Raw genomic sequence first — 9,512 nt, forward strand, 5'->3', positions numbered from 1 at the left:
ACAACTCCTCGCCAATCCAAAGATGATAAATGGTGTGTTTTTCCTTTAATGCTAAAGGGACCCTACATTGTTGGATCAAACGTTCTTCCTGCGAATCTCGCTGCATATCAACCTTGGGTTTTCTCTTGGCCCGAGAAGGAGAAAAAGGTATGCTTCTCGCCTTTAACTCATTTTATATTTTTTTATTGATTTTTACTATTCTTTTTACTTTCTCTTATATTTTTATTCTCTCATCTCTGCAACTCTGTTATTCTTCTACAAATTCTGCTGCTGTAATTTTTTCTTCCTTCAATCCTTTTACTTTCTATACATTCCCATACTCTATATTCAAACATGGCTCCAAATGGTCATAGATATGAGAAGAATTTACAAGATGTCCAAAAAGATCTTGCTGATAAAGGTTTCACACTCTCCACCATTCCTGGTGAGAATGCCAAATCAATTCTTTCTGTCAAGCTTTTCTATGATCAATATTGTGATGATCAATCAATCATAATTTTGCTAGGTCAAATTCTCGCAGGTCTCCCTATTCCTCTTTATAACCCAGATCTTCCTTTATTTTATGAAATTCTCGCTCATTCGGGATTTTCGCGAGCCATCTTCCAACTAAGTGGGGACTGCATCCGTCTGATGCTAGAGTTCGCTAATCTTGGTGCTGGTAGAGGATCTCTTTACTCCAAAGAACTTAAGGATCCAAAATTCGCAAACCTAGAGATAGTTGCTGAGAAGTATACAATGGCAAATTTATTTGAGAACTACGAACTTATCTCCATGAAGAAAGAGAATACTCGCTGGGGTATTCGATTAAAAAGGAAAGATAACATTGATGAAGCCAAAATTCTTATGCAAGATATTGACTGGCATTCTGGTAAAAACACAACTCCTCACCAATCCAAAGATGATAAATGGTGTGTTTTTCCTTTAATGCTAAAGGGATCCTACATTGTTGGATCAAACGTTCTTCCTGCGAATCTCGCTGCATATCAACCTTGGGTTTTCTCTTGGCCCGAGAAGGAGAAAAAGGTATGCTTCTCGCCTTTAACTCATTTTATATTTTTTTATTGATTTTTACTATTCTGTTCGCTAACTCTTGCGACATTCCGCAGATCCAAAAACTGAAGGATAGTTATAACAGGACTGGGAAATCTAGTACTTTGTTAGCTCTTCGCTCATACACGGATGGGGTAAGAAATTTTATCTTATGACTTTAAATAATACTGTTACTTCCATGCTTTGATTTCTTATTTCTATCTGTGTGTGAAGACCATCACTGAAGTAGAAGAAATTGTTGATGATGCGAAGATTGGTGATAAAGGTAAAGGTGCTTTTCGCAGGGAAAAATCAACTGGTCCTCCTCCAAAGAAAAGAAAAGTTCGTTCTTCTTCTCCTTCAAATGTTCCTCCTAACAAAAATTCTGAAAGTGACAAGGGTGATGAGGATAATGATGATCTTATTGCAAATGAAGATTCTCTACCTGAATCTTCTATGGCTAAGCTTTCTGGCCTCTTTTCTGATTCTTTACAAGGAATGGGAGATAGCCAGTTCGCAAATACCTGCAAAGCTCTCGCTACCCTTTGTGATGTCCCTTTACTATATGGTGATAGATCTCTTCGTGGAGTTTCTAGATCAGTGACTCCCGACTTCTTGCATTCTCTCAATAGTCTGGTATACTTTTATCCTTTTACTTCTTCATTGTTATAACTCAATATCTCTTTCTATATTAATATATATTTTTTTATATCCTTTTGCAGGCTGGAAAAACTTCTTTTGCTGTTGCCTCAGATCTAGAGAGAAGACGCGAAAATGTTGAAAAGAAGAATCTTCAATTTCGCAAAAAGAATGAAGAATTGGAAGCTGAAGTTAAAGGTCTTCGCGAGAAAAATAGACAATTAGAAATTGATTCATCCTTGTATAACAACAAAATTTCTAGTCTTCAACAAGCTAATAATAAGCTTTACGGTATGTTACTTTTCTCTTTTCTCTTTATTCATTCATCCTATTGTTTTATCTTATTTAAATGATCCTTTTTACAGACATTTATGGTCTTTCTGATGAAGCTACCCTTCTTCGCTCATTTCCTAATGCCTTGGATAATGATACCCTTCTTGAACGTCTTAACAATTCCTTAAATAGCTTCTCAAATGATAGAATTTCATCTCTTTCTCTAAATGAACTTAGATCGAAATTTCCCCTCTTAGAAATTGATCATAGATCCAGTTTAGGCTTAGCCAACAGATTTAAGCGTCTCCTTATTGATTCCAAAGAGAAAACCAATGAGTTAAGAACCAAAATTAGCGGTCTCATAGATGATAAGGATCGTATCTCTGATCAAGGTGCCAAGGCTTTGGCGAAATTCCAAGAGGCTCTCCTTGAAGTTCAACTTAAGCGAGATGAAGCTAACCGCAAGAATATTGAACTCTGCGAAAGGGAAAATCAAATTCGTTCTCGTCTTCTCATAAGTAGTGAGGATGAATTTGTCTGGGCTGCGAAAATTTTAGATGATGCTAGAAAAGATTTAGGCGTAAATGTTAGTCTCCAAGTTGAACATACAGCCTTGATTAGAGATATGATTTCTGACAGAGAAAGTTGCTAATTGCTATTCTTTACTAATCTTTTGCTTCTTATGAATTTTCATGAAGTTAATAATTGATTGTCTTTTGTTCGCATATTCTGAAAATAAATATCGTGAAAAGATTGAAGAACTTGAAGCTGAAAAGGAGGAACTCGCAAAGAATCTTTCTTCTCGCAACGATAAGTATTCTAGATTAAAGAATCAAATCAAGATCGCCGTTGCGAATTTTAAGAATGACGCTATGCATTTTCGCAATCAAACCATCCAAATGATTTTTGATGATCATGATATCCCACATTCTGATTATCCTTGTATTTTAGAAGAAATCCCACAGAATACTCCCAATTTGATTATCTCTGATAGCGAAGCTGACGATGAAGAATCTGATAGTGATGGAAGTTCTGATGGTGATGAAGATTCTGACGCAGATGAAGAAGGAAATAAGTCTGATGAAGATAATGAAGGATTTACCAAGAAATAATCTTTACTTCTTTCTTTGATTCTTTGTAATACTTGTACATTTATTTCTTCTTTATGTATATTTGTGTTTCTTTCATTTTGACCTGCGTAAATTAAAACAATTCTTCTTTGCAATACAGTTAATCAATATAATCATTAATTCTTGAACTTTTGAGTAAATCTCTCATATGAAGACAAATAACATTTTCTAATTTCATACATTCTCATACTTGCCTCTGTTATTTGAATCCAAATAAGAGATTTCATAAAAAAATTCTTATTGTATAATTTCGCAAACTTTGGCGAAGTAAATTTTGTTTCTTTTCAAAATATCATTCCTGTGTGGTCTTATTTTTCCTTCCTAATTAAAGGTCTTATTATGCCACCTCTTGTCATTGCGACAAAATCGCAGGACGTCCTTGCACTTTGATGCAAAAACCCATTGATCTTGCCTTAACTTTTTCTTTTCTATTATGGCCTCTTCAGGAATGTTGCGACAATATGACAGGCCTAAATATTCTTGCGAAAATAAAGCCCCATGACATTGCCGTCTTGCGACGAAATCGCAGGACGTCTTCGCACTTTCATGCGAAAACCCATTGATCTCGTCTTATTTTTTTCTTTTGTATTATTGCCTCTTAAGGATTGTTGCACAAATATGACAAGCCTTAATATTCTTGAGAATAAAAAGCCTCATTACATTTGCGTCTTAAGACACTTTTCAGCTCCCTAATGGAGGGTGCCGCCCTTATCTCCCCCCTGGTTGCCCCTTCAAGGAGGCGTACTTCTACCATACAAGGTTAGCTCCTCCCATCCAGTCTTAACAACAACCAGTTCTTTTTGCAGCCTCTTATCCCTTTTACCTATAGGGATTATGGTTACGAGACTGCACCCTAAGTGGGGTTTTCTTCAGGCCGAGTGCAGTATGAGCCAAGACTTGTCAAGAATGGCAAGGAAGCTTCAAACGCCCCTGGCACTCTTGACTCAACCGTGTACCTCGACGCCTTGATCAGATTCTGCACTCCTTGGGAGAGTCCTTACTACCTTAGTCGCCTAACCTAGGTCATATGCTTAAGCTGAGAATCCAAGGTGCCTCTCCCGGATGGGCTTTATTGACCCCAAATCTCCATGACTCAGGTTCCGGTGGAGGTGTAGCCTTTCCCTGAGTCATGCAATAGGTACCCCCTTATATGACGTACTTTAGGTCTTACATTTTCCTCTTGCGAAATTGTATTCGCGAACTAGGGTGTACGCCATAAAGGTTCGCCTCTTTCTCTTTTGTCATTCTTCTCTGATTATTTTCTGTAGAATTCATTATCTTTGCGAGAGTCTCGCAAATCATTATATTGTATCTGAATTTCGCAATCTCAATTTTGTTGTTCAATCAAATGTATTTTTGAGAATTTTACTTATTGCGAGATTATCGCAACAACTTAATCATTCATACATTTCTTGTTTTTATTACCTTTGCCATCCTCAACTTTTTTATTATTTTCTGCTACTGCTTCCTTTGTAGTGGTATGTTCATCCTTTTTATTCTGAGCTAGCATTAATTTCGCAACATCTCTTCTCCTTTCTTTTCGATTGTATCCACCATCAACCTCTCACTTCTTTGTACATCTTTGATTTTGTGTCGCCAGTTTTCCTTCTTGTTTGCTCTTCCTTCGCAAGATTCTATCTCAGTTTCGTAACATCTCTTTCCTTCAACCCAATCTCCCTTTATGATTCCTACACCATTGGGGTGAGGGAATTTGATGCATTGGTGGAAAGTTGAAGCTACACCTAGAATCCCATGTATCCAAGGTCGACCAATTAATGCATTGTAGGGTGATTCTACATCAAAGACATAGAATGAGATTTCAGAAGATATTCCCTTCAATGGAATTTGCATAGTAACCTCCCCTTTAGGCTTGTTAGCAGTACCATTAAAACCATATATCTTATATGTTGATGGTATAAGATCATCATCTCTTCCACCCATGGTTTTATAAGTATGATAAAATAAGATGTTCACAGAGCTTCCAGTATCGACTAGAATTCTATTGATTGTCCATGAATCTTCAGCTTCATCATCCTCATCTTCTTTCGGTTTTGGATTAATTTATAATTTTATTACCAATGGATTGTCATGCACCTCTTCTCCTTCGGGAATTTCTTCTGCAGTAAAAGAAATGATCTGTTTCTGCCATTCCTCTAGTGGCGAGATTTTCGCAATATTCATAATTTCTCTTCCATTATTATCTCTTGCGAACACTCTACTCAAAATATTATCATGAAAATCTCTCATCTACACGTTCAGCCATTTCACAACACATAGTTCTCCATCTTTTAGTCAAGTGTTTCAAACTTTCGCCAATCCTTTGTTTTAATCCAAACACATCTTCTATACCAGGTCGTGAGGAATTATTACTTATATATGCTCCCAAGAATGTGGTATGCAGATGATTGAAGGAGGTTATTGTATTCTTTGGTAAAACTTCAAACCATTTTAACGCTTCTCCTGTTAAGCTGGATGCGAAATATTTGCACAACACCGCATCATGATTTTCCCATTGTAACATGCACCTCACATAAGCTGGATGCGAAATCCTTTGTTTTAATCCAAACACATCTTCTATACCAGGTCGTGAGGAATTATTACTTATATATGCTCCCAAGAATGTGGTATGCAGATGATTGAAGGAGGTTATTGTATTCTTTGGTAAAACTTCAAACCATTTTAACGCTTCTCCTGTTAAGCTGGATGCGAAATATTTGCACAACACCGCATCATGATTTTCCCATTGTAACATGCACCTCACATAAGCTTTAATGTGCTGAATTGCACAAGTTGTTCCATCAAAAATGCTGGTTAATGCGGGTAAATTGCATTTTGGTGGTATTCCTCCTAATTGTACTTCCCTTGTAAATGGAGTTTTCGCAGCTTCTTCTATTGCTTCATCCAATTGTCTTCTACCTACTTCTCCTCTGTTATTTAGCATTCCTCTCATTTCTTCTAATTCTTTCAAGATTTGTTTATTTACACCTGAATCTTGACCCATTGGTCTTTTTAATTTTGCTTCTCTTCTTCTGCGTTCACGTCTATCTTCTCTTGCGAAATTTTGTATCTCTTATTCATTATCCTCATCTCGTCTTCTTCTGCGATTCTCTTCCTCATCCCTATCTTGAATTCGCAAATGATGATGTCATTCATTTTACCCTCCATAATTTTGTTCATTTCTTATCAATTCAATTCGTTGTCTTTCAACCATTCTATTTACTCTATTATACCCCTCATTGAGATTATCGTTATTCCGGTTTTGTATACGCCTTCTTTCTCGATTGTCATGATTGTTCTGGCGAATTGTCTCTTGAAGTTCCTGTTCTTCCATTTCCGCTCTCAATCTTTCACGTTCGCAGATTAAATGTGCTTGTTCAGCATTATGTCTTTCAATTTCTTCTTCAATTGTCTGTTGATTTCTTCGAGTTTCTCTCACATGTAAAATTTTTCTTCCTTCCTCTTGATTTCCTTCGCCATCTAGGTTATTTTGTCTCTGATTTTGCCCGTTCTCTTGATTTCCTCCAATTTGCCCATCATCAAAAGTTTCATTTTGTGGAATGTAATGATCATCAGTTCTTTCTCTATTTTCGCGATATTCTTCATTAGGATTTGATATTTCTTCTTGAATATTGTTTCCAGCATTGATTGTGGGTGAATTTCATCTCATTTCTCTTCTAGTCGATCTTGAATATGATTTTGTAATACTTCTCGATCTTCTATTCTGCAATCTTATATTCTCCATCCTTAATTCGTGATTTTGCCTTGTTAAATTCGCACGTTCTTCTGCCTTAGCTCTTCTTTCTTCATGTATTCTTCGTCTCAATGTTTTTAACGCTCCAATTTCCTCACCTCCATGAATTATTCCTTCATCTGCTTCTTGATTTCTCTCTTCTTGTCTATAATTTCTATTTTGTTGCTCTTCTTCTATTTCTTCTGCTGAATTTGATCGCCAAGTGTGTACGCTCACTCTGTCATAATCTATATTTCTCTCTTGAACTAGTGTTTGTTGAATTGGCGATTGAATTTGATTTTATCTATTATTTCTCATTCTAGTAGATTCTCCCATTTCACTTCTTTCTCTTCCAGCAATTCTTTTGCTTCTTCTAATAGTAGTCGGTTGTTCGGATGTATTTCTTCTTCTAGCCATTTCTTCAATGCTAACACTATTGCAGGAAATTATGAAAAATTCTTAATCAATCACTTTAAATTTTCACAAATCTCAATATCAATCTTTAGCTTTTTCTAGAATAATCTTCAACTCCTCCCTGTTTCTAGCGCCATTATGTAGTTGCAGGAAATCCTACACTACACCCCTCATATGATTTCATTGTTGATCAGCCCATTTTTAGGTTTACACTCTTAATTTTATTGATTAATTTGTGAATGTTCTTACAAGAAAGATAAAGAAGTCAAGAAGGATCTCTGCTCTAAACTTTCTCTCTCCTATTTACTTGTTTCTTACTCAAAAAAGATCCCCCTTTTCTTTACAACTCGAATGACTATTTATAAGGAAATACATAGTGGATGACAGCTAATCTGTCCTTTATTTTCGGATATGGTTTGCAACATTCTCGCAACCTTACAGATGTTAATTTCGCAAACTCTCTAATCTTCGCAAGACTATCACATCTTTCTCGTGACCTTAGATGACGTCATTTATTCTATCATTTCTGAAACTGTTCTGCGACGCTGTTATGCTGTGTCGTTGATAACTTCGTTAAAATATTGTCATTGCGAAATTCTGATCCTACAGCTGTGAATATCATACTCTAGTTAGACATAGTATTAAGGAATTATAATACGAAGTATAACGTATGGGTGAAGATTTCTTCCTATGAAACAATGTTTTACATTCGTTTAAAGGAAGTAAACTCATAAACTTGTTTTACGAATCGAAAGGGAAATCGCTAGGCTTATTGGTATTGTTATTCATTGCAAATATTTTGAATTACCAATATGTGTGTTTAGTATAACCGTTCATAACTTTTTTATGTATCTTGGTAAAATTATTAACAAGGCCTGACTTTTGTATTGTTATGACTTTTATTAGTGAAACCGATCTTAAGTAATCACCTGAGATGGTATGATCGATATTTGTAATTGGTGTGACCATTCCTAGTCATTGGGTAACCGATCCTAGAACTTGGTTGAGACTAATAACAAAATGTATAATCGATCCTTGTAGTTGGTTAACAAGTTTTAGTAAGTTGGTGTAACCGATCCTATAACTTGGTCAAGCGATCACAAGTATTACCATAAGAAGTGGTAACCGATCCTAGTACTTAGTTAGCCATTTTATGGTAACTAGTGTAACCGAGCCTATTACCCACTTGGAGGTAGAACTGAAACTTTATGTTGAGGTAGAACCGTGAAACCCATTAATGGTGATTTGATAGGATAATCAATCACATAGTTCTTGGAAGTCAGGTAAACCAATTCTAAACTTGTTTGGAAGTGTGGCAAATCGGTTCCAAGATTGTAAATATTAAAAAGGATTTACAAAGTAAAGATGTCGACATACTTTGAACATGTGCAATAACTCTTATCTTTTATTGTTCAAAGATATTCCTTAATAGCTAAAGGAGAATCCCGGATCGAAATAAATTGAGAATCTTTTAATTAAGGTTTTTAGTTTTATATGCTTTTAATTTCCAGCAATTAAAATTCATATCTTTAGAAAATAAAAATTAGTAATGTGCATTTACTAGTTGGAGATTTTCTACTGAGATTTCGGTCAATATTTGGACAAAGGATTTCCAGGAATTATGAAAACTGTTTTCGCCCTTATTGCATATCTTTGAGAATATTCGGTTTTGGAAATTCCTTGGTGTCCAAACTTCCTTGTCTATAAATACTGAAGTTTGCATTTCAAGCAAACTAATCCTCAGAGCCAGCAAAACTACCTAGTTGTGTTGTTACTGGTGGAGCCGTCTATTCGGAGAGGAAAATACCCTAATTAGGCGAAATCTTTTACGACCGCTTGTTTTAAAGACTTCTTTGGGATTGGGAAGCTCTACGAGTACCGTTGGTGGGAAACTAGATAATTACAGCTTATTATTAGTTTTCGATTGATTTGATTGACTAACGGTTGTTGAAATTTGATTGCACCTAGTTTTTTTATGCTTGAGAATCTTCTATTCTGATATAAGATTCACTCAAACTAGATCGAAGTTTCGATGGGGATCTTTAGACTGTTTGTAGATCTAAAGACGTCTTGTGATAATCCATTGTTAACATACTCCGTTCTGTGTGTGATTGATTACGAGAGATTCAAGTTGATTGTGTGCACGTGTTTATTGAAGATCAAAGAAGATTTGAAGACGAAGAAGATTTTTTATTTGGGTTCATAATCTTTGGTGTGCACAAAACTTGATCGGATGGGGATCCAACTATAACCGGTTTATCTTTGTGATAGATTTGATTGATTAGTTGAGTAGATCG

This window comes from Papaver somniferum, chromosome 1, assembly GCF_003573695.1.
Source record: "Papaver somniferum cultivar HN1 chromosome 1, ASM357369v1, whole genome shotgun sequence".
In the NCBI taxonomy this organism is placed as follows: Eukaryota; Viridiplantae; Streptophyta; class Magnoliopsida; order Ranunculales; family Papaveraceae; genus Papaver; species Papaver somniferum.